Here is a 27,230-nt window from a genome sequence, read left to right as displayed (position 1 = left end):
TCTGTCTGTCTGTCTGACCATGCAGCTGAATGACAGCAGAAGACTGTCTGTCTGTCTGTCTGTCTGTCTGACCATGCAGCTGAATGACAGCAGAATATTGTCTGTCTGTCTGACCATGCAGCTGAATGACAGCAGACTGTCTGTCTGTCTGTCTGTCTGCCTGCCTGCCTCCCTCCACAGAATGCATTTCCTGATGGTGTAGCTGACTGTACTGAACAGGTGTAACAGTTAACCAAACCACCATAGCTGTTTTTGCATACGCCTTTGTACAACTAAGTATTAAATAGGGCTTAAATGGTTAATCAGATTAATCGATATAGTCAATCATAAAAGAAAATCCATTCGAATGTCGCATTGATTTGTTGATATTGTCAGGTGGAAACCTCATAATTACTGTATGTCCAAAACCGGGTTTGGAGCTTGTAGATCTGCTACTTTTGAAGTATTAATGCTTTGTGCGTCACGCTGCTGTACTATGATCAAGTAGGGTATTAATTTATGACTAAACACAAAAACGTATAATATGAAGATAAGACAGCGACTATATATATATATATATATATATATATATATATAAAACAATAAACACACTTCTTGATTAATAGAAAAGGTAAGCAATATTATAAAGTCTAAGAAGATAATCGATAGTTGCAGCCCTACTGCCTGCTATTAAAGACCCCCCTCACAAAACAACTAAAACAACAAAAACAAACTACCTCAGATTAAAACTCAAAGCTGCAACACAGACAGCCAGACAAACACAAACAATGAGCTATGATGGAGATGGAGGTAGCTGCATGCGGTGTTTGTGTGTGTGCGTGTGTGTGTGTGTGTGTGCATCATGCATACTTGTGTCTGCGTGTGTGACATGTGTGAGTGCCTGCCTGCTTGAAGGCGTTTGTGCATTGAATGTGAGAAGGCGATTAAGCATGTGCATGTGCTGCATGTGTGAGTGGGTGGCTGACTTTGACTAGGCTATATGTTTGTGTTTGTTGTGTGTATGCGTGTGTGTGCATGCATGCATGCGTGCGTGGACACAAATGTATGTGTGTGCCCACATATGGAAGCGAGGGGGGAGGGGGGAGAATGGGTGGGAAGCGCTTGTTTTTACTTATCAGGATCTGTGATAAAATTGAGAACTCAACAAAGACGGAGGGCTCCATGGCAGAGGGGGTCTCTTGCTGTGTGTGTGTGTGTGTGTGTGTGTGTGTGTGTGTGTCTTGGCATGTGCGGCTGTAAAACTGTCACACACATCAGAGCTGCCATGGCGGTATGCACTCGCTACTATTATTAACCACTCTGTACGCACACCAATATGTTCCAGAGAAGCGTCCCTGGCGCACTGCATATGGCACACAACACACACAGGCGCATGTTCGCGGGTACACGCACACACGCACACACGCACGCACACACACACACACACACTCTTCAAATAACATTTGTCTTCCCAGATTCCTCACTTATCATTGCTCCGCCTACAACAGGTAGAGTTGTGTGTTGAGTGACAGGCCACTGAGGCCAGTGACACTAAACAATGGCCTTGATATCTTTCTGTCAGGTTTTAGACCACACCACAGCACTGAGACGTTTTCAATGACATCGACTTAAATACAGACAGTGGCAAATTTTCAGTTTTAGTATTTCTAGATCTCAGTGCTGCATTTGACACAGTTGAAAATATTACTAGTAGACAGACAAAAATATTGTGGGGACTTTCTGGCACAGTAGCAAACTGGTTTGTATCATATTTAAAGAGATTGTGGAAAACAAAAAATAAGCTAGTTATGCAGAGAATACACAAATCTACATAACCGTATCACCTCACAGAGTGTCCAATACAAACAGAGTAAATACATTGAACAATTGAAATAAAAAATTGGATGTGCCATAATCTTCTTCAAATTATCTAGACAAATCAAAAACCTTGGTGAAGTCATGGATTTGAACAGCCACATTGGCACAATCACAAAGTCAAGCTCCTCAAATGTAGCATATACTGTAGGTTAAAGGACTAGATCTAGAAAAACCTCAGCAGCCTCTACTGTAACAGTGTCTTTACAGGTCTCCCTAAAAAAATCAATCAGATGACTGCAGTTGATTCAGAACGCTGCTGCTCTGGTCCTTATAATATCGAGAAAGTGGAGCATATCACTCCGGTTCTTAAATCCTTATACTGGCTTCCTGTGTGTCAAATAATTAATTTCAAAATACTACTGTTCAAAACCCATGGTTGTGGGTTTTAGAACAGACATCACAAACTGACATGATGCGACACCAAACAATGACCCGACAAGGACTGACTGGGGAACAAGACAATAGAGGGTTGATTACAATGAGATACAGCTGGGGAAGACATGAACATAGAACCATGAAAACTAGAACATGAACATAGGATAGAAATATAAAACCTAGACAAGACAGACAAAGTCTGTGATGTGGCTTATGTTATAATGTGGCATTTTCATAAATAATAAATATGTTGTATACATTTTGGAAATTAATGTCAAATCCAACCTGACTAACTCACCCTAGCTCTGCATAAACGAATACAAGGCTACTTATATTAACAAACATTTACCCTAAAGGGCGAGGTCGCGCTGAAACAACAGAGCTTCTTAATACGGCACAGTTGAGAAGCAGGAGTTACACAATTAATCTGGTGTCAGTGAGGTGGCTCGCGGCAGCGTCCTCTGTGAGACTGACGGTGGCGCCACTGGCGTTCCCTGGCCAGACAGCGGCGCTTTGGCATGGGTTCAACTTTGACCAAAAAATGCACAATGAAAAACAGGTACAGTGTTTATGGCCATATATAGCGCGTCTTGAGTGTAGAGGGTTTGATGTCAGACTGACACAAGCGTGATCATATATGGAGACGTGATGTCACGATGCGTGACCATATATGGAGACATGGATGAATAGACGTGATGTCACGATGCGTGACCATATATGGAGGCATGGGGTGACTGACTGACGGGAAATGCAAGTTTTCATAGTAAATGCGGCCTGCAGTCGCAATAAGCCGATAATATTGTATCAACTAGCCTACTGTCAATACAGAATGTACAACTAGCTACTTCAATTTACAATTTAGGCATTTAGCAGACGCTAGGCCTCATTCACACCTAAAAGACACCCGTCTTGTCCGTGTCTTGTCCGTGTTTAATGGGCGCTCCAATGCATTTTCAATGGAAGTCAAATGGTTTGACAAGACAGTCTTGTTTGATGTGGGGAGGGGGGAAGAACACATCCATCAAACAAGACTGTCTTGTCAAACCATGTGACTTCAATTGGAAAGGAAATGCATTGGAGCGGCCATTAAAACTTCTTTACTGCCATCTAGTGTTCAAAAAGTTTGACCGCTTCACTGCTGCTCATTGACTTCAATGCTACGGAGCTTGTTGTCCTTCCGGGTTAAACAGGAAGGTGGGGGCTTCCGGAAGTGGAACGACACCACACAACACAGCCCCCAGCTTTTAGCTAGCAGAACAACCAGCTACATTTTCGATGCGATGTGATACAAATTCACAAATGATTTACGATCGCCGGGTGCGCGCCGGCTCACCATGGACAGCTCTCGAACCTTTGGAGATACGGCGCTTTGAAAATCGGGTTATAATGGAGGCTCAACGGAGCTGGATTTTAAAAAAACATCGCTGTTGGTGGAGGAGGAGGGCTATAATAGCCGGAGCAATGCTAAAAGGTAAACAGACCGACGGCGCGTTCATATATGGATTAAACATATGTCTACGCTTATAAACGTAGCTGGCAATAAAATAATTAAATACGGACAAGACAGGTGTCTTTTAGGTGTGAATTAATTAATTCAGAGCGATTTACAGCAAGATCAACACATACAAAAAAAATACATAGAAATAGTCAGTGCATTATGCTATGTACTGTATGTAGTGCAATCACCTTTTAAGAACTTGTAATTCTTTGTAATTTCCATATAATTATATGAAGCAACTAATATTTTTGTCTAGATATGTACAAATAAGCAAATATCTGAAGTTGTCCTTTAGCTGTTGCCGTAGTACACTGTAGACACTAGTCATAAGACAAATAGCTAAATACAACATATCCACAAGTTATAACACGTTGTGAGCTTATAGATCTGCTGTTTTGGGTGAAAAAGTGCATTTTGATATTTATTTTAGGCTATAATCACATGGCCCAAATAGGGACGGCAGGTTGAAAGTGGCTAAGTCAGACAAATGCATGACGAAAGACTCCCCCGGCTCCCCGGTGAGTCCCTGGGGACTCAACCAGTCGGCGCGTCAACCGCATAATCATCGCCATGCGCTCGATTCCCGACTCATTGAGTCCCGCCCTTGCTTTCCTGTCTTTCTCTCCAGTCTCCTGTCCTCATAAAGCTGAAATTCCATAAATATCGTCTTTGGGGAAAAAAATGACAGAGAGAAAAAAAAATGCAGTTTTTAGCAGAGCTAACGCGTCACACTCGTTCAACTTCTCTTTTTGGTACGAGAACAGCAGACCGATGTCTCATGTGTGATTTGAGTCTCACACTCCTGCTTTTTTTTGTGTCTCTTCCATCAGTGGGCTTTCTCCACCATACCTGAATCACTGACAACAGACATGCATATCTCTCTCTCTCTCTGCCTCCCTGTCTGCCTGTACTGTACCTCCCTCCTTCTCGGTGCAATATTTGGAGCCCTGTACCTCTCTCTCCTATCGTCTCTCCACCACTGGGCCCTACAGTATACCAGAGGGATCTCTAGACAGGAATGGCAGGCTTTGCCACTCTTGTTGCCTAGTACAACCCCCCCCCCCCCCCCCCCCCCAACCCCACACACACCCACACCGCACGCGTCGCAGACACATCGCGCGCACACACACACACACACACACACACACACACACACACACACACACACACACACACACACACACACACACACACACACACACACACACACACACACACACACACACACACACACACACACACACACACACACACACACACACACACACACACACACACACACACACACACTCCCCATTTTCCCAAGACAAAAGAATATGAGGCAGCTAATACATTTACAGCTCTGGGGGGTGTGAAGGAGGAAGCTGTTGCTAGGCTGGGCCTAGGAGACAGTGGAGTGTGTGTGTGTGTGTGTGTGTGTGTGTGTGTGTGTGTGGTGTGTGTGTGTGTGTGTGTGTGTTGTTTATCGTCGGTGGAGACAGGGGTATCACTCAGCGAGACAGAATGCTCTCGGTTCTCCCCAGCGGACATGTGTGCTATCGCTAAGACGCAACGTTACACGGCACATAGCAGCACTGGCGCAGCACACACAGCTCTCCTGGTCCCCTCCTCCTTCCTCTGAATAGCAGGCTACAGCTCTCCTTGCCCCCTCCTCCTTCCTCTGAATAGCAGGCTACAGCGCTACATTGCAAGGAAGTTGAAGGAACCTGCCCACACAGAGCCAAAAGAAAGACATTTAGGGCTAAACTCTTCCTTGCATCCACACACTGAAATGATTTTCTTTTACAGTACTGTAGGGTTGATTAAACCACACACGCACACACACACACACGCACACACGCCATCCCAGAGAATCACATAACTCAAAGTCATGGATTGAGAGACCATGAACAGGCAAGAGGGAATAACACACAGTAAAACCCTGAGTGTTACTTTAACTCTAAGAGAGTATAAATGTAACCAAAAGGACCCTTAGGGTCTTTTAACCCGTAAGATTGCATTTGGTTCCGTTTGTACAATTTGTACAGTGTACCCTTGCAGTGTGAATCACTTCCACAGTGGCTTTACCAGCAGACAGGAATAAAGTTAACCTGCTGAAATTCCTTTGCAGGTTTCATTAGTACCACTGTGTGAACTTGACGAGCGATATTACCTTGTGTTCTGGACTAATGTGGTAGGAGAATAGAGTGGAATAGACTATAGAGGAAGAATTAAGGGGCAGAAGAGGAGGGGACCGAGGAAAAAATAAATAAATAAAACAGAGCAGGAGGGGCTATTAAAGAATAATTTATATACTTTATTTTATGATTAGATTTCTTTTTTTTAAACACGACAACGCGTTTTGAGAGAATGACAGGGTAGAAGCATTGAGATGAGGAGGGAGAGTGAATGTCATGGAGAAGGCAACAGAGAGATGGAGAAACCCACTGAAGGAAGGAGGGAGGGAGCGAGAGGGATGGAGCCAGAAGCGGCTAAGTTCACACCCCTCTCCTCAGGCACAGAGGACTCCTCCCTGGGGGGACTTGGTCTTTAAACCCCTGTCCTGCTTTATATTCCCCGGCTACTACAGCCACACTAACATAACCGGCTAGAGCCAGTGGAACTTAGCCTACTTCAGCCCAGCTGGGCCCGCAGAGCCCTTGGGGCGGTGTGCGAGGGGCGGGTCTTATCTGAATGCAATTGGAGGGTATAGCATCACCTCCCGGGGCACAGATTAATAAATGGAACGTCTCTGTTAACCACACATTTTAGGCATGAAGTGAGAAAAATAAAATGCCATTTAATCTGCCAACCTTTCACCTTTTAATTTGATTGCCCACTGCTTCTTCTACAGGCAGAGTTAGAAAGGACAGCAGGGGACCAAATATAGACCCCTGGGGGACCACGGTCAATTAACTGTATAGGGTTTAAGTGGTTAACTGATCTAGATGTCGTCATGTAGACAGGCATTATCTCAACAAATAAGTACATCTGTTGAACTGCTGATGTTCAGGTGCTAAATCAATAACTCTTTTTTTTCCCCGCTGTTGAAAATCTAAAGTAGGAGAATGTAATTTGTCATACTCAAGTACAACCATGTAATCACTCAGTGCACATGGGTGATAATAGCCCTATCGAGTCCCCTATCCTCTCCACTGCTGCTCTCTGCGATTCTTTTAAAATACTGCGGTGGACTGAGAGGTAACAAAACGGAGGGTTTCACAGACCTTTAAATATGTACCATTCTAACGTACGTACTTATACTCTTCGTCCCGGTTGGGGCATAAGGCCGTTTTCTAAGGACTACAATTGATTTATCTGAGGCAGTGCCCAATATACTGTATTGTATGTTCAGGGCCTGCATGTGTGCACAATTATCTGCCCAGATTCTACTGTAGTGTGAGTGAGGGGTTCAAACCTCTGGATCAGTTCAGTGTGCACTGCTCAGACTATTTGGGACTGCACCAATTAAACATGGTTAATATTATCTGGATGATTACCGCTACTGTTTGAGTGGAACACCGGGAGAGACAAGTCTACAAGGAGACTGAATGAGAGGACTTTTGACATTCGACTGGTCGAACCAACATGTCTTACCAGACATCACAATCATTTGTCCGTTGCCACAGCAAGTTTAGCCAATTCCAGTTCACTTTTGATCACGTCACTTCACGTGAGGTGCTGCATTGCTCAGCCAGGCACGATAATCTTAATAACATGCTGTAATGCAGTGCTGTGCCATTATTTTAAAATCTTGTAGTGTTTAGAAGATTATAGAGAGGATAATCTTATAAGATTATCCTTAATTGCGTGATGCAACTCAATTTCAAAATCGGTTTGGATTTTAAAACTCCTGTGCCCAGCTTTAACCTGCAGTTTCACCATGTGTCCATGAAGTGTTTCCCACACACACACACACGCATACCAAAAACATCCGTAGTAGTTGCTACCTGACCGTTAGTCTACAATTATCTACTCACTACAGCCGAGCACATTTTCGTTGAAACGATCATGAGTTTATTCGTGTCGATTATCAATGTCATATTTAAATTCTACTGAACCACATTGGGCAATAGTTCAAAGACTTTCCCAGTCTCCCCCTGGCTCAGAAGTTGTCAGAACACTGGCTCTTAAATGTAGCTGGATTACATTATATTAGTCTATTGTGTCCCTATATTCAAGAGCATTAATATGAAACCATTATATTAGGTCCAGGGGCTGAGTGAGAAAAATGTCACTTCTCTGGTTGTGGACTAAAATCGTTCTGAGCTCCCGGCACAGACTGCCCTGTGCTTGCACAGTAAAATCCAGAGTGTTAATTGAACTCCCAAGAGTATACAAATGAAACCAAATGGATCCATTATGGGCAATTTGTGCTCCCTCGAAGGGAGCATTCTATACATTCCATACATTCACTGTCAGCCAGTGAATTTATAGTATACTGTATAACATGAATTTTAATATACATACAATCACCGACTGACAGTGAGTGTATATAGTACGATAGGTATCACTATACATAGTGTCAACTAGTGCATATATAGTATTCACTGGCTGACAATGAATGTACAATATGATATAAGGAATACTGCAGGCCAGACTGCAGTAAGGCAGGTACACTGGCTATGAAGACAGAGCTTCTCCAGTATAATGACATCCCCCAGCAGGTCTACTGGCAGATCAACGCTGGAGACCACTGTGTCTCCTCTCACCCATCCCTCACCCCTTCCTCTCGCTCACTCTCTTGCCCTCTTTGTCACCTTTTCTCCCCCCCTCCGTACCGACTGTCCTTTTGCACCTCACTCTCAAACCCCCTGTCGTCCCTCTCAGATCCGCCCTCCCTACACCTCCCACCCTCTCCTCACCCGTCGACACCCCCTTTCGCCCCCCTTTCCCCAATTAGTCTGTCTGTGTGCGGCTGGCCAGCCGATCTCTGCCCGTTCCCTGCCTGCGTTCGTTCGCTCACCCAGCCCCTCTGGCGAACATGACAAAGAGAGAACCTCAGTATTCAAACAGACACGCTGCTTTCAAACGCCGAATGGCAGGGTCGGCTCGGGCGCAGCTTTAAGCAATATATTTAAATTCTCCCTCTCTCTCTTTTTGAGAATTTGCATGGATATGCATTCATTTGCAACATGGAAAAGGCACAAGGACAGCTGAGCCTTAGTTTGAAGAGAGAGAGAGAGAGAGAGAGAGAGAGAGAGAGAGAGAGAGAGAGAGAGAGAGAGAGAGAGAGAGAGAGAGAGAGAGAGAGAAGGAAGGAAGGAAGAGGGGGAGGGAGGAGGAAACTAATAAATAGATGCAGAATTATAAAAAAGGCCTGATGTTATGAGACCTTGATTGGAGAGAACAGTGGATGGTTTGAACACGCGCACAGAGCTAAAAGACACGCACAGATTAAAACACGCAGACACAAACAAGATACTTATAACAAAACTTATAAATACTGACCTACTTATAAAATGGTGAAAACTGAGAGTGATTTCAAGGGGAGAACGGCCTGTCTGGTGGTGTCTGTCTGAGACCATCTGAGAGTTTTATTACACAACCCACACCATGCTTCTAAAATAATCTCCAAACCACACCGGATCCTGTTAGATTATTGGCTGTGATGCTATAATGACAGAGCAAGGACAAAAAGAGAGGATAGACGATCACATGAATAAGAGAGATAGATGCAAGAAGCAAACTAGTATATGCACTTAAGCAATATTTATACTTTTGATGATGGTGTCGCATGCCAAAAATAGTAGATATACAACTGTCCCGAATCGCGATGCAACACATTGTGAGTTCATAGATCTGCTTACTTCACCATGTGACAACGTCGACACTGTCATACGACACAAACTTCTTAAAATTTGAACCTAAAGATGAGCTAATATGTGATATGAATTGCTGAGCACATGCGGAGTTACAGTTTTTATCACCGTTGCAACTTCTGTGCAGCCTGACTGTTAAGTTAATACCAACCTTAAAAGTAATCCATAAGAAATTAAATTAATGAATTTAAAAATGTTGTTGTTAAATAGCAGAGAGCATCTCTGAACATCAGGCCGGAAAAACAAAGGCAGGTACACGTGTGAACGAACAACCCACATGAAAGGGACTTTCTGTGTGGAGTTTGCATGTTCTCCCCGTGTCCCCTAGGGTAGGTACCCTCACAAAAAACATGCAGTAATCCTGGTTTCTAAACGGCCTCCCCCTGGCCAGCCTGATAGAGGGGAAAGGAACTGGTTGGAATAACGTGTTCCTTCCACACGCTACGTCCAACCAGGGAAACTCCCCCCTGTCAGGTGTAAAGGAGCGACTTGGACACTCATGCATGAAGGAAGCATGAGTTCAAGTCCGTTGCTCTCCCCAGGTTGGTGGAGGGTGTGTAGAGCCCAGGATCACATTAGATAATTGACAGGGGTGAAAATGGGTTACAAAATCGTGGGATAAAAATTAAGAAAAACCCACATGAAGTCGCACTTTGCCTAGTCTTGCCCGTGACCTAAAATCAGTTTGACACCCTGATGAAACCTTCACATTCTAACTCTAAGTAACACGCGTGGGGATCGCATCCACAGCAAAACAGAAGAAGAGCACCCATCATTTACAAACCAAAAACCTGTTAGCAACAGCTAAATGCAACAGCATTTTTTTATACCTTCACTCATGACTATTGTCTCATGAGCCCATGGTAGTACCCACATCAGTGGCATACTAAAGCTGTGACACAGCATTTAACATGATAGATAAAAGAAAAGTCACCCAGTGTGACAGGGTGTTATCTTTCTCTCAAAGTCAAGTGGCTGTGAATTGCACAAATTCTTGTCACTGTTGTAACTTTCCTGTAGCCTATCATGACTATCCCAATACAATAATAATAGTCCTGATTGCTGAGTCATTCATAAGAATAAAGTGTATTGTGAAAAAAGAATGTGTGCAATACTTATTTGCCCTACTGGTAGTGTGTACAAACATTTTGGCACCAAATGATCCATCAGTTTGCGAGATTGACTTCAGACAAACGGACAGACAGACACATAGACGAACACAAAAACGTACACGGCTAGTCTACAGACTACAGCCATGCCATATAATTGCAACAGCAATAGAGCAGATCAATAATCGATAATTAAACCAAATTAGTCCATCCACGTCCATGAGTATATTCACAAGAAGGGCATCACTTTCTTTGTGAGTGGACTCGTGTATTAGTTGCAGCAGTATGGGGACTTGCACTCTTTCCCATGAGTTTTGCCCAGGTGGACAGTGTTTTGAGGTTGGGTCGAGGCATAATTTATGTGAGGTTAGGGTTAATGTTAGGGTTAGGCATAGTGTTTGGGGGTTTAGGTTTTGGGTTAGATTTAGTCATACTGTAGATGCAATCAAGGCGAAACACCTGGGGAAGAGGGAGTTCCCAGTATGAGTGAACCGGGGTGGGTGGGGTCTGTTGTAGAAGCACAGCAGTAGGCATGAAAAACGGATAAAGAGAACAAGAGTATTTAGAGAATATTATTTAAAAAGACAATTTAGAGAATACTTTTTATCCCACGAGTTTGCAACCCATTTTTTCACCCAGTGTCGATTATCTAATGTAATCATGGGCGCTACACTTCCTCTGCCAACCTGGGGGGCAGCGGACTGACTTCATGCTTCCTTCTATGCATGAGGAGTCCAAGCTGCTTCTTTTCACCTGACAGGGGAGATAATTTAGAGAATACTTAGGACCACTGAAAGCCAAGCCGGATACAGCATATACAGCTATGATAGCAGTATTAGTCTGCCCAAATTTCAAGGAGGCATTTATGTTCCTCGGCAGACCAGAGGGAGCCATGGCTGAACAGCGTGTAAAAATAATTATCGTTGAATAGTTCACAGTATAAAAAAACAGTAGTCCAATTCTGCGTTTTGGTATGGCTGCATTTCACACCTGATGCATAACGAGTACATATGAACTGTAAACCTTTTAACAATTTGGGTGCGGGGGAATTTTTCAGAATAAAGCCGCTAGAGTGCCAAGCAGATGAGGGAGATTTTACTCTGAAAACCCCCACCTTTCATTTCCCCTAAAACTGGGAGGTGAAAACTTCCTTTACTACATCGGCGTCATGAAACTGAGTCTCTCTTTAGAAAGAAGCGTTAATATTCAAAATGAGACGAATGATGAAGTCAGAAATTAGGACACAACATCGGCGTTATGATCAATCTGCGCGGAGGCAGCGTAAACCAGGAAGTGAATGGATGCGTGCGCAGCCATGGAATGGGCTGAGCAAGGTGTTGCCTATCAACGGCCGCTGTCAAAAAATGGATTTTAGCGATCCCGTTTTATATTGACAAAAAAGACCTTAAGACGTGTCCACACACGTCTTAAGGCGCTTGAGGCGGTTTTATTTGAGAAGACGTGTGTAGAATGTCCTACTGTAGGCATCATAAGTGTTAAAAGGTGATCGGTGCCCGGTACGGCACACAGAGCAATGGACTTGGATGCAGCCCCAGGTCCCTGCTGTGAAAGCACCAGCACTTCAAACACATTTTCTCATTGACAGTTACATTAATTTAGACTGCTTCCTCATTTCTAGTCAGCTACATGTCATGTGCATAATCACATATTATCACATTTGAACGCAATTCTATTAAATTGAGGACATAATGAACTGCCAGTGTTTTTTGTGATTCCGTTGTCTTTGGTGTTGTTATTTAGGAGTTTCATGAAGGTTAGTGTAAACAGTGCAGGGAACATAACTTCTTATTCTGATTTATAACGCAATAAAGGTGTTAACCACTGTTTCAATTGTCTTTTTCACATCTGAAAACTCACTTGTACTCCCTGGCATTCGAAGAGTTGCTGTTTCCACTGCATTATGTTGCCCTGTTTTTGAATTGTTGTTTTCGCCCTTGGTATTTTAGTATGTTTTTGTGTACAGCACTTTGTTTCAACTCAGTTGTGTTGAATGTGCTTTATAAATAAAGTGGATTGGATTGGAAGGCTGTCGTCTGTGCCATCCAAGAGGAACTCTCAGTTCTTCTTGGAGTACAGTGGGCTACAGTCCGTGTTTCCTGTGGTTCCAATCAGACCTGGGCTTCAAAGGCATAGATAATGATATAGAAACATAGATACTTCATACGCTGCAGTTCATTGGATCGCTGCGTCATCGCGGTCGAGATCTTTGGCAGGGGGAGCCGTCCATCTATCAATCGGAGCGACTACTACAGTACTGGCCATTCACAGCAGGTCTTCGCTGAATGGACTTGCATAAAAATGTAATGTGAGGCAAGTTCCAAGCTGCTGCACATGCCCCTTATAAACTCCCACTTGGTAAAAATAAGGATCCATGAACACACACTTCAACACAGACTTCAAAGAGTGTGATTAGTAGGATTCAACCAAATAAAACCACAACATAACCAAAATGAACTTGCTGTATGAAGAGTTTTGTCAACCTTTACACAGCAGTCAATATACATGTCTGTTTTCACCTTAGAAAGGGGGATGTTCTCAACCCGGGCTAAGAGCTTTGGAAGGTGTGCAAGGCATGCTGGTAGTTGGACTAATATACAGTGGAAAGCAATCCAACTGATTCCGGTCATAGGGCACCAATTTAAAAATATTAATATTCTTTCCCACTATGAATGCTCCTTAAATCCTCATCATAACCTTTATTTAAACTCAGAATACAGAGGAATCTGAATACAACTCAGAAGGGCAGGTCCTCATTTTCAATGTAGCCCGAGGGAAATCATAATCACTGTAGGCCTATTCCATGGAATGGGTGAACAATAGTATGTGGATCTCAACCAATGAAAAGTGTTTGGGGTTGGGACTCGGTCAGGAACACTTGTTCAACAAGAGACACAGTGAATGAATATTTGAGCGGTGAACAACATCGCTTCTCAGTGCTCGGTTTGCTGGATAGTCCAACAGAAATGAATGCCATTTCATCACATATTCTCGCTCACTTCGCTGTACACAGTATGTCAGGAACAGGTGTAAACAACCAGAGATGTAATGTGTGGTCCTGGCAACAGGTCCTGACAGTTGAGTATAATTTTGTTTTTGGCTCAATGCAGTTCACTCATATGAGCATGATAGTGTACACTGTAGGGATCTGTAAGGTGATTTGTCTGTCACCATACACGCCCACCACACGCACACATTATATATGTAGTAGCACACAAAATACAGACAATAAACGGATTTAGCAACATGCTCCCTTCACACATTTTGTCTAAGTGACAACTGCAAGTTATCTGCAAAATAATCTTCTGTATCTGTACTTTCGCTTCAGATTCTGAGGTGATCAGTATTGGGTGACTGGCCACAGGAATTTTAATTCAATTATTTATGATGTATGTCCTTTAACCATCCATGTTTAGGATTACAAAAGAAGGATTTATGCTAGATATTCAGTATGTAGCTACCTCCAACCCTGACTCCATCATTGTTCAGAAGCCAGCATCACGTCTCAGCAAGTGACAAGGTCTGCAGCAGATCTACCCACGCATTCGCATATTCAACTTTAGCTAGCTGTGTGTATCCCAAGAACTGTACTGTATTTAACTGGAATTACCCAGGGGGTGGCGGGGACAAATTGCTAGAGAGGCTAAAGGCCTTTGGATACAAATACATTGGATAATGGAGACACGCACACACACGCACGGACGCACACACAGACAGAAACAGATAAGACATACAAAGGTGCACAGAAAGGCAGAGACAATGGGTGAAAGGGGGACAGACAGTAATAAATGAGAGAAAACAAGACAGATAAGACGCTTAGAGAGCGAGACAGAGATGGAGAGACAGCAGAGAAGCATGATTTAGAACTGGAATGGAAAATCTGCAGAACTGTACATGGAGAGAGAGAGAGAGAGAGAGAGAGAGAGACGGGGAAAGAACAATGGGCTGAGGCGAGTCTTCTCTCAGACCCTGCAGAGATTCCTTTCATTAGGCTTTAATAGTATGCTGCCGGCTTGCCATCCTGACCCGTGCTCTGTGCCGGTAATAAGAACGGCCTTCAGAGCCGGACCAAAGCACAGAGCTGCTGGAGGGAGGGAGGGAGGGAGGCTGGTGATGGTGGGAGTGGAAGGTGGAGGGGTGGGTGGCGAGGAGGTGTTCTTTCAAATTGACACGGGGGCGTTACATTTTCACATTCTCGCTCGCTGCTCGGCTCCTCTCGCCCTGGACCGAGACGGGAGAGAAAGAGAGCGATGGAGAAGTGGATGGAGAGATCCGTCTTCCTCCCTCCCTTCTCTTTCATGCCCATCATATAGTTTCCCTTCTCTTAACTGGTGACCCTGTGCAGAGAGCCTGTGCGGATGAGGGAGGTTATTTTGGTTAACAACGGCGCCAGGTTAGCAGGGCCTTCTAACCCCCCAAGCGAGTGCTCAGGAAGAACTGACAGGTGTGTGTGTGTGTGTGTTACCCTGATAGGAAGTAGAAACCCTGTTTTCTCAAAATAGCTATGTGAACCTCTGGAACCTTTAGGCCTTTGAGCATCACGGAGGTGCTAACCCAAGGACAAAGTGAAGGCCTCGTCTATGGTCTCCTGTGAAGCCACATCTACAGTGCAGTACCTCCAAAAAATAGGATGGAAACCACCCGGGGAAAGATTACCCACATCATGTCTAGCTTCTGTAATGGTCACTCTGATCACATTTAGCTATAGGTAACTTGCTGCTTCCGTCGTACAGTATAACACTTCAGCTGAATTGTATTTGCTTTGTTGAAATGAGTGGGAATGCCATTCTTTTTTCACTCCCACATCAACTAATTCTTGGCAATCGGTACTTACTGAGTCACCTTCAATGTGGCATTCGACTCAGGGACAAGAATAGTTGATACTATAAATAGTTGATAAACAGATCGTATACTGTACTGTTAGTATATGTCCTTCATTATACTGTAACTGCATCTATATAGCCTATAGAGAGAGAGTCCCCACTACAATCGCGGTATTTATGTATATGGGGGAGGGCATATTGAATGGAGAATAAGCATTTGGAGCCAACAATAACTGTGTGTGTATTATTCTGGTGCTAATACCCTGTCCTGCTGATGTCCTCTCTACACATCACAGATGGGCTCAGACAGGGAGAGCGGCAGTATTATGCTGCTACTGAGATCTTCCACTGAATATATTACCATGTGATAGGGGGAGAAGTCTCACTCCTTCTCTCTCTCTCTCTCTCTCACACACACACACACACACTGGTAGTACTGGGCCAAGAGAGCTGCATATGCCCCAAACACACAAGCAGGAGATTCATTAATGGAGTGCCAGGAGGAGAGGGAGAGGGGAAAAAAACTGTGTGTGTATGTGTGTAATGCGTGTGCGCGTGCGCATGTGTGTGCGTGCGCCAGGCAGCCAGGGGGGATTTCCCTCTTTAAGCTTTCAGCTCCCACTGGGCTCAGCTCGGTTGTGTGAACCCTGGTGTAGGCCTGCCTCTAACACATGGCATCACACACACACACACACACACACACACACACACACACACACACACACACACACACACACACAGTATACATTGAAGCTCAGCAGGGGGCTGCCAGTCCAGCTCTGGCTCCTAAACCTTAGGCGGAGGATGTCCTGTCATGGAATCAACAGGAGAGGGTCCTCCTCATTATGGTCCTCGTCACCTCCCTCCCATAAAGACAACCCCGCTATTGTTTAGCCATTGCTAATGTTCTCTCCCTGGCTCGTGGCTACTGGTAAACCCTGTATGTGCTTGAAGAAATAAATGCACATGTTAATTTAAAAGTGCTAATTTGCCGTGACGCAGGAGTGTGGTTATATCTGGAATCAGATGCTGTGCCCATTTGCCTTTGTTGGTTGGTGTCTCAGCCATTATTATCATTGCTGTATCAACCTTGTATTTCAACTTTAAACATTTTCCCGTAAATGAATGGCCTTCTTCATCGGAAATAGCCAGCAACCTTTTAAACAGGAGTATTTCTACATTGTGGTGTTGCTACTATTACTTAAGTAAAAACAAATGGCAGTACTTCCCCCACTGTGGGGATGCAGTGTTGGAGCCAAAGTGAAACAGAAACAGAGGAGTTCCGTCCACGCAACTAACCATCTCCCTGTTCCGCATTCTGAACTCTCTGTTCCCTCACTGGAGACATGCTCACCTGGCTGAGAGAGCACTTCTCCTTGAGGTGATGAGTCACAATTCACTTGGCCCACACTCCTCCTCATGCACATACAGCACATCTCCCCATGCTGTTCTGTGATCATATACTGTAGCTACACACTCCCACATATAGCAGCATATAATGTGGACTTCTACCACATGGATAAGTGCACATCAGATGGACTATGCAAGTTTGCGCGCACACGCACACGCGCACACACACACACACACACACACACACACACACAGGATGTGTATATCAATGTCGCCAGGCAGAAACCTTGTATGTCCAAAACCGTTCCTTTTCAGGAAATGGTGAAATTGGTTCCAATGGATCCAATTCCAATGCAGTTAATGAATATTTAGTCACAAGCTCTTGTTAATAATTTGCATTAGTTCTATATAAAACACAGAATTAAAAAAAAAACACGTTGAAATATTGAGATATAAGGTTGCTGACCGACAGCAACGATACGTATGCATGACATGTTCATTTACATATTTCATATAAGATGATTTATTTATTTATTTTACCGGTATGTTGATTGTTGGAGCATGTGACGCAAGACCATTTTTTGTTAAAACAGACAATCCAATTTTACAATGCTAAAATATTATCTTTCAGCATTACATTAGCACCCAGACAACGTGATGAACAGCCCACCTCCGTTGTCAAGGCTGTGCGCGCAAACGAGGCGAGTAACATCTGAGATAAATCCTCATGTGCCAGGGCCGGTACTTCAATGATTGTCAAATATGACTCTGCACCCCTCTGCTTTCAAGATGGGATGACGTACTGTTGTCCAGCAATAGTCACAGCTTGAGTTTGCCTGTCAGCAGCAAACCTAAGGCGTGCAATGCATTGCATACTGCATTTTCCCAGATTCTTCCACAGGAGAAACTGTGCAGCAGTGTTTCAAAAACAACAAAAAACAAACAAACAAACGTTGACTTCTATAATACAGATGTATAATAGTAGATAAAGCCACCGCTGTCCACCTGCAGCTCAGGAAACACAGCAACCAATGGTCCTTTTATTCCCTCCACAAACCAGAAACCCAATCTGACTGGCCTTCTTTCACCAGCCTGCACCGGGTGCTGTTGGAGAGATGTGAGCAGCGGGGCATAAAAACGCTTCTCTCCTTCTCCTGTGCTTTTCTCTCGCCGGCTCCCTTTGCTTCTCCCAGGAAGTCAGCTCAGAGGTCAGCGCAATCAAGACCCATGAGCAACAAAAGGGCCCTAGTTAGGCGTCCGGCTCACTGCCCGAGCCAGAGGCCAGCTCAGCGGGGCAAGACTGTCCATTAGGCATGGAACCCTGGAACACCCCTGAGATGTGGGGAGTAGAGGGCTAGAGAGAGGAATAAAAACACCACGAACACACACACACACACACACACACACACACACACACACACACACACACACACACACACACACACACACACACACACACACACACACACACACACACACACACACACACACACACACACACACACACACACACACACACACACACACACACACACACACACACACACAGATCATATAGAGCCTTGTTTGACACCGCTGTCAGGGTGCAGTGAAGGGGAAAGATGAGACCCTGTGACACACGGAGACATCGTACACATGTGCGAACACAAACACACCCACGCACACATGCACAGGACTATAAACACACACACACACAAACCAGCATGTGTTCCCATCTCTGCCATCTCAGTGTGCCTCGCCCAGTACTATCCTGTTGGGGCTTTTACAGAGATGGCCATGTGCCTTCCACTGCGGCACTAGTCTGCCTTCAGCACACACTGCTCCCTCTGTGAGATCACCATCCTTATCCACACTGCTCCCTCTGTGAGATCACCATCCTTATCCACACTGCTCCCTCTGTGAGATCACCATCCTTATCCATATCCACATATCACTGCTCCCTCTGTGAGATCACCATCCTTATCCATATCCACATATCACTGCTCCCTCTGTGAGATCACCATCCTTATCCATATCCACATATCACTGCTCCCTCTGTGAGATCACCATCCTTATCCATATCCACATATCACTGCTCCCTCTGAGATCACCATCCTTATCCATATCCACATATCACACTGCTCCCTCTGTGAGATCACCATCCTTATCCACACTGCTCCCTCTGTGAGATCACCATCCTTATCCACACTGCTCCCTCTGTGAGATCACCATCCTTATCCACACTGCTCCCTCTGTGAGATCACCATCCTTATCCACACTGCTCCCTCTGTGAGATCACCATCCTTATCCATATCCACATACACACTGCTCCCTCTGTGAGATCACCATCCTTATCCATATCCACATACACACTGCTCCCTCTGTGAGATCACCATCCTTATCCACACTGCTCCCTCTGAGATCACCAACCTTATCCATATCCACATATCCACTGCTCCCTCTGTGAGATCACCATCCTTATCCATATCCACATATCCACTGCTCCCTCTGTGAGATCACCATCCTTATCCATATCCACATATCCACTGCTCCCTCTGTGAGATCACCATCCTTATCCACACTGCTCCCTCTGTGAGATCACCATCCTTATCCATATCCACATATCCACTGCTCCCTCTGTGAGATCACCATCCTTATCCACACTGCTCCCTCTGTGAGATCACCATCCTTATCCATATCCACATATCGTACTGCTCCCTCTGTGAGATCACCATCCTTATCCACACTGCTCCCTCTGTGAGATCACCATCCTTATCCATATCCACATATCGTACTGCTCCCTCTGTGAGATCACCATCCTTATCCACACTGCTCCCTCTGTGAGATCACCATCCTTATCCACACTGCTCCCTCTGTGAGATCACCATCCTTATCCATATCCACATATCGTACTGCTCCCTCTGTGAGATCACCATCCTTATCCACACTGCTCCCTCTGTGAGATCACCATCCTTATCCACACTGCTCCCTCTGTGAGATCACCATCCTTATCCATATCCACATATCGTACTGCTCCCTCTGTGAGATCACCATCCTTATCCATATCCACATATCGTACACAAACAGTGCCACAGGGTAGTTATATCATAAATTATATCAAAAAGCAAGGAGATTACGGTTGGTCTAGAGGTCTAGAGTCTAGACCGACCCATGGGTTGAGAACCCCTAGCTTAGAGTCTAGACTCTAAGCCAGGGGTTCTCAACCCATGGGTCGCGACCCCTCGGGGGTGGTCCCCAAATTATTTGCAACTGAATGGCTGGAAAATGTTTACATAGTACACATAGTACATGCATAAACGATTATATCTGGTTTCAGTATTAATTAATGATATATTTTCTCTATTATTCAGGTTATTTTTGCAGTCGGTTTGTATTGGGGGTGGGGAGTGGGGGCAGGGGGGGGGGTCGCGAGACATGGCCAAAGCATTTCCAGGGGTCCCCAGGCAAAAACGTTGAGAACCCCTGCTCTAAGCCATGTGACAACGTATCTACTTTTGGTTTTGGTTTTTCAAAGAAAAAGAAAGATTGTTCAGATTTAAGTTATGTGTTTATGAAATGATGAAAAAGGGATTCAACATGGGCTTTGAGGCCCCTCAGGCTACGAAACACTCTTCTTTCTTGTTATTTTTGCTACAATGTTGAGGAACCAAACCATGTACGACATACATTGTGAACTTTTTAAAATGTAATCTTGAATTCAGCAATTAAATGACAACGTTCATTTTTTAGGGGGCTAGCCACTCCTATTCCCAGCTTTGTGTGTTTGTGTGTACCCCATAGCAATGATTTGATTGTGAAGTGAGGGGTGCACAAACACTAAAAACTATAGTCATAGGAAACGGTAGCAAGGTAGCACATAGGAGGGGCTAGCGCCCCTCAAAAGTGGGGACAGAAAAGTGAGGACACCAATTGTGATTGGCCGGAATATGATGATAAGAGCGCCCCTCACTTCACATGGGTGTGATTTTTTAACTCTGCTCCTATTTTTGTGCTTTTCATTTATTAACGTTTTTGGGGCAAACTAAATTCTGCATTGTTACGTATCATTCCTGTGCTGTTTTTTCAACCAGCTTTCCTCTCCCAATTTCCATTGACGTTCTCGCTTCTCCCCCAATTTCCCTTATTACACATCTTCTACCATGATCTCATCATCACCTCCTATCTCTCACCCTCTCTCTACACCTTCTCTCATCCACCTCTCTGCTTACCTTAGCACCCCCTTTAGCTCCTCCTTTTATCCTGCATCTCTCTTTAACCTCACAGACGTCCTCCTCTTTACCCCTCTATTCCTCCTTCCCTCTCCGTCTGGCCTAGCATCGTTCCCCCTGGGTGCCATCTTGGGGCCTGGGTCGAGAACCACATATCATTCCTTGTCAGCAAACCTCCCTCCTCCCTGCCTCACCCTCTCCAACCCCACCCTCCATCTTACCCTCGCAGGGTCAGCGATCACCTCCCTCAGGACCGGGGCCACCGCCCGGCCTCCAGCATCTCTGTCCCTACCTCAACCTCTAGAAACCCACTCTCCATTACCCTCGCCTGGGCTGTTGGGCCACCAATCACACGGCATCAGGCAGGCCGCCTTCTCTGACGGCGTGTGGTATGAGGGAGCACCCTCCAGAGACATCTTCCTTTCTCTGCTTTTCTCTTGATCTGTTCCCATCCCTTTGTCTCCTCTCTCTCCGTTTGACTATCCACCGGTGTCAGTGGTGAGGGGGTGTTTAGCCTTAAGGTTAATTCAGTTGAAAGATCATTTGAAATAATGTTGTGTTAATACACTTTGCAGTGGCTAAACTGATCAATATTCACAATGGATGGGGGGGATTAACAACGTCACGTTAACACACAAATATGGTTAACTGTAATATTGTGGAATTGCTATTGTGAGATCAATTGAATACTTTAAGTGTATTAAGTCTGCAATAATACAACTAATAATAATAATATCAACGTGTAATTGTTCAGAGTACATTTTTTTAAAGCTAATGTAAGTCCATAATACATACTAGGGCATTAACATAAAATTTGATTATTTGGGTAGTCGACTAGCAGAACGGTAGTCGACACTGTAAATCAAAAATAGAGTATTCGCTAATATTATTTTAAATATTTTTTAATATATACAGACATGCAGCTGTGAGCTCTGTTGTTTTGTTGGTAGTTCTCCATCTTAAGTAGGCTACTAATCCATTCCTGGCTGATTGTTTTCATGCATATACAAGCCTACTGTACGTGGGTTTTGCCGTCACCGCCACTCGTGTAGGTGCGGTGGGCTGCAGTGGCAGCATTCAAGACAGATTTTCTTTGGGAAAAGCATGTGTCATAGCTCAATGGGGACAACTACAGTGTGAAAAGTACTTTCACTATTGGTGAGTTTATTACTGTAGTTTGTTCAACAAGTTAAATTGGAGACATGTCGTCCGGTACAGTAAAGTATAGGCAGGCAGTGTGCACATGGGGTGATCACTGTCTGCCTCCTGTGAAACATTTTATTTTGTTCTCCTCACTCTGCCCAATATTATCCACAGTTTGGTGACAGTCACACTACAGTAGCTCTTGCCGCTCATGATGTCATGTTTCTTTTTCTTATTTATCTTTCTTTATGCTTAATAATAATAAATTAATAATAATGCTATATGGACCAGAGCTATAATCATAACGATTATAACCAAAGGAACTGTGGTTGTAACTTGTTGTGAACATTTAGGCTTGTATGAATTGAATGAACAACATCCCATCGTTTTTCAACCAGCGCTGTCCTCTCCTCCATTCCAACATGCTAATGCTATGCTGCTCCGTAGAAAGGTCTTGCACAATGAAAATAGCAGATCTACAAGTTCACAAGGCGTCTATCAATGAGGCAGTGTAGACTTGTAACTTTGACAACAGCTGTTGTGAATTTTGGCCAATCAGAATGGCAGCTGCAAAGCCAGCCTGCATGCATTTCGCTGCTGTGCTCGGCTGTGTTAACCCTTCACTCCATGTTCGTTTCAGAACACGGTGTTTTAAACTTGTAATGCTTGATTGTATGCAAAAAATAATGTTATTTTACCGCCAAATAATCGACTATTAACCGATTTTTATGGTTATCGTGTCGACTATCAAAAATCACGTTTGGTTAATGCCCTAATACATACACCTTTAAAGTGTGCAAAGTAAGGTGAGTAAAATACGTACTTGCAACACCTGGTTTTCCAGGTTGCAAAGAGCACAGGCAAAAATGTCTTCGCTGAGAGAAGCCCAGTTCAGAACAAGTTTTTAGTCCATGAGCCAGACCTCCAAAATTGGAACATTAATTATGAATTGAGTGCAAGTATCCTTCCACAGTAGCTTTTTTTGCATATTTTCCTACATGATGCCTAATTTGCATATTTAAATGTACAATTTCAGAAAATGTGTAATACAATAGTAATCAACTGGGTAAGTTTCATGGTGATAACTATTAATTACATTTTTACCCATTTACCTATCATGTACTGTATAGGCCTACTGTAGGTGAAAATTACAAAATGTATGATAAATATGAAAAAGCTACTCCTGTGGAAGGGTTATATATTAATCCTATAAACAATTTAATATAGGTATGGTTTTTCCCACTCAATTCATAATTAACGTTCCAATTTTGGAGGTCTGGCTCATGGACTAAAAACTGGGTCTGAACTGAACCGGTTCCCAACCGGTGGAAAAGGGGCCAAAGTGTTATCCACATGTCCAGCATTTATCCGTGTCGAAAGCTGCAGTATGAAGGACAGAAAAATGCTGTTTAGGAGTAATTTGCGATTTCCTGCTAGAGTGGCCAGTTAAGGGAAATGAGAGATAAGCTCTCTGGTAACAGGAACACTGATAAAAGAACAGCAGAGAGAGAGAGGAGAGAGAGGAGAGAGAGAGAGAGAGAGAGAGAGAGAGAGAGAGAGACACAGAGAGAAAGAGAGAGAGAGTGAGTGTGTGTGTGTGTGTGAATGGGGCAAAGATGAGCCCTCATTCATCAGCATGACTCATCTACGCCCTGAAGAACACATAATCCTAAGTGTCTGCCTGCGTGCGTGCGTGCGTGCGTGCGTGCGTGCGTGCGTGCGTGCGTGCGTGCGTGCGTGCGTGCGTGCGTGCGTGCGTGCGTGCACACAGGAAAAGGAGTGAGGGGAAATGGGAGTATTTCAAACTAAGCTTGGACCGGAACAGGTGATACTGGTCCAAACACTCCATTGACCATATTCATTCACAGGCATTTGAATATGGTCAATGAGGCCTGAAAGTACACAGCTCCCTCTGGGTGGTGGCTAACTGGCTAGTACTGCTATAGGTTGTCTTGCTTTTCAACTGTATTGACACATCACAAGTTTATAGGTGTCTAAAGGGCATTGCTGAAAATGACCACTTTAAATAATTATATTATATATAGATAATAGATATAGATTATAGAGAGTAAATATACATAAGGTGTGTACTAAAAAATCACACCTGTGTGAACTGAGTGGTGCAACTCCCCTCTCCCCTCGTCTCTCTCTCTGTAATTAGCACTAGGCAACAGTATCTCTCTCTCTCTGTTTCTGGCACAACAGCGCCACTTTTGCCCCTACTGGTACTCATAGCCACACACATAGGATAACACAGGTTAACACGGACATTGCTGTTCCTTGGAGTGGTTGCACCATCAAAAATGGAAATAATGCTGCATCGGTTCTTATCATGGAACAGCAAAAAAAATCAGACCTGTCTGAACTGGGGTGAACTGGGGTGTCGGAAAAATGCACTAATATTAGCCTATGCAAGTTTGCAACCCTCCGCTGCGCTGTCTCCAGAGGCGGGTTGCAGTCGCTCATAGAGAGCAGTCTCAGGTCATGTTAAAGCATATAATATTGCAGAGAACACACTATGGGTTCGGATCTACATCGGATCAGCGCCGTTTTGGTCAGAGCGGATCCAAAACTTGCGGGGCCGTTTCCAGGGCGGGTGCGGCCAATTACAATGTTTCTCGGATCCGTAGCGGTTCGGTTCAGATATCACCGGTCCCGTTTCGGACCGGGTCCAATTTTAAGGACCCGTGCTGCCCTCTAGTCTGTATGCCTGTCTTCAGGCATACAGACTAGCTTTTAACATGACCAAATTCTTTCTTCGTAAGCATTTTAGAGTGGCTCAAGTACAGACCCCTGCTGGACCCCAGTCAAGGAAATATATAGGGCTTAAGCAGTTAAAGCAGTTTCCTTTAGCAGCACAGGAGTGCTGGAATCTGGGAGTCAGATGATAAACATGTCATTTGTCGGAATGTGGTCATGTATAACCCAGGTCAAATCATCCCATACTGTGCATATCTCTGTCAATAACATAATGAGCACAGCTCGCTTTCTGCTGGTGGGCCGACGGGGAAAAAACTGAAATGAAAGAGGTGGTGTTTTGTAGAATGAAGAGTTACCTACAGTTTCCACAATGTTCTAAACAGTTCTTAGTCTGTGGAACTTCCTGAATGTTTATTATAATATTCTCTGTCCTCTACAGAGGAAGAAACCTTACTGGGACGAGACTGGCACAAGCATTGTGCGAGCGTGCACGCGTGTGTGCGTGTGTGTGCGCATGTGTGTGCTGTTTTTCCCCCAGAACGTTGGGACGAGATCTGAGAGGGAACGGACAGATTTCCATCTGTCTGCTTCATTTGCAAAAAAACCTCCAAAAAATCCTTCTTGTGATTCAAATATATGCTTTAGTCGTCTCTCTCTTCTCTCTCCCTCCCTCTCTCTTCTCCCTCTATCTTTCCAAGTCTCCTTCCATCCCTCACTTTCTCTCTCTCTCTAGCTTACTCCAAGTGGCATCTGTGGATGACCGTGGTCGAAGAGTCTCAGGGGCCAGAGAGGAAGAGGAGGGGGCGGGGGGGTTGCGAGGGAGCAAGAGGGAGAGAGGGGTAAAAGAGAAATATTGAGAAGAGAGAAAGAGGAAGAGCAAACGTCTCTCTCACTTCACATTTCCCCAGCACCACCCTGGCGTGCCATGCCAGCCTGCAGTCTGTTCTCCTTTGAGCTCCTTTTCTACCACAGAACAGAAAAAAAGAAAAAAAATCAATTCATATTTCCATAATCCACACTCCTGTCTGTCTGTCTCCCTGTCTTCACCACCCTCCTCCCCCCTCTCCCTCTCCTCTCTCTCTTTCCTTCCTTCTCCCCTGGGGTAGACTAACCCCTCCACCCTGATCCTACGGCCTACAAATGTCATTACGCTGTGCAACAATAACAGGCCTAACAAAAGGGGGCCTTGCTCTGAGCTCTGAGCTCCTCTGTGGAGACTGCTGGCCGCTGCTACCATATGCTGGCCAGTCCAAGCCAGAGAAAAGGGGAGACTGTGGCTACAGAAGAGAGACTCCGGCCCCACACAAAAAAAGGAAAAGAAGAAGCCCTAATCCTGGTAATGAGGCCTGTGAATGCAGCCTTTATGTATATGGGGGAAAGGGCCAATCCCTCTGTACACACTACACAGCACACTAACTAGTCATCGTAAGGGCCATCTTATCCACACAAACGATCTGGTCGACGAAAGAGACAGAAAGATGGTGTGCGCGCGTGTGTGTGTGTGTGTGTGTGTGTGTGTGTGTGTGTGTGTGTGTGTCGTGGTGGGCAACTGTGGAGAGCAAAGAGGCGGATCCAAGGCACGTCCATGTACAGTGCACTAAATCCATCCGATATCAATTTGCTCCGTTTTTTCCACGTTGGTTTCTTTACTATTCACTCTCGGTGTGTGTGGCGTGCGCATGTCTCTATCTGTGCAACTCTCTCCATCTCCCTCAGTGATGGAACACTGTGGTTCTTGCGGGGCAGGCAGACATCGCCTGAAGCATCTTCTGACTAACCCGGTGATTCCTCAAAGTGGATCAGAGGCCAGAGAGCTGTTTAAACTCATCGGCTCGACTGCTGTGCCCAGCGCTGGCGAGCCTACGCATATATGTTTCTCTCTCTCTCAAACTCTCCCTAGTTTATTCATCCGTACATGTCTTTCCCTTCTCCCTGTGATGGAGCGCTGCTGCCGGGGACCTGCTCCACTCCACAACCTGTTCTGTGTGGCAGCCACCTTTTAAAAGTAGAGAAAACACTACAATGTGTTCTATACAATATCTCTTCTCTTCGTGGCACTTCTGCTAGAAGTCTCTCATGCTCACGCACACAAAGGCCACAGCGAGACAGAATCTCGCGTGAAGCAACGAGACGAGAGAATGATTAATACACAACTTGCCTGAAGTATTTATGGACGTGCATGTGGATATCGTCACAAATAACATAAGATAACAGCATGGTCTGTGAAATTGTGGTAATGAACTTGGAATATCAGACTGTCATTCTGTGAATGGCATGTTGTGATTTCACTTTCAAATTCAGATAAACGTTCGAAATGAACTAGGGACACATTTTAATTTAGTCCTAAA

The 27,230-nt window shown here is 44.6% G+C and overlaps 1 protein-coding gene across 2 annotated transcripts in view; it reads right to left on the bottom strand.

Annotated features, from left to right (window-relative positions):
• Positions 1-27,230, bottom strand: part of dennd1b (DENN/MADD domain containing 1B) — a 148,483-nt gene that overhangs the window by 90,266 nt on the left and 30,987 nt on the right. The gene's annotated exons all lie outside the window — the stretch shown is intronic.

Source organism: Electrona antarctica, assembly GCF_951216825.1.
Source record: "Electrona antarctica genome assembly, chromosome: 7".
NCBI classification, from domain to species: Eukaryota; Metazoa; Chordata; class Actinopteri; order Myctophiformes; family Myctophidae; genus Electrona; species Electrona antarctica.
Note: the sequence above shows the minus strand (reverse complement) of the source record. Positions and strands in the feature narration are given on the sequence as shown.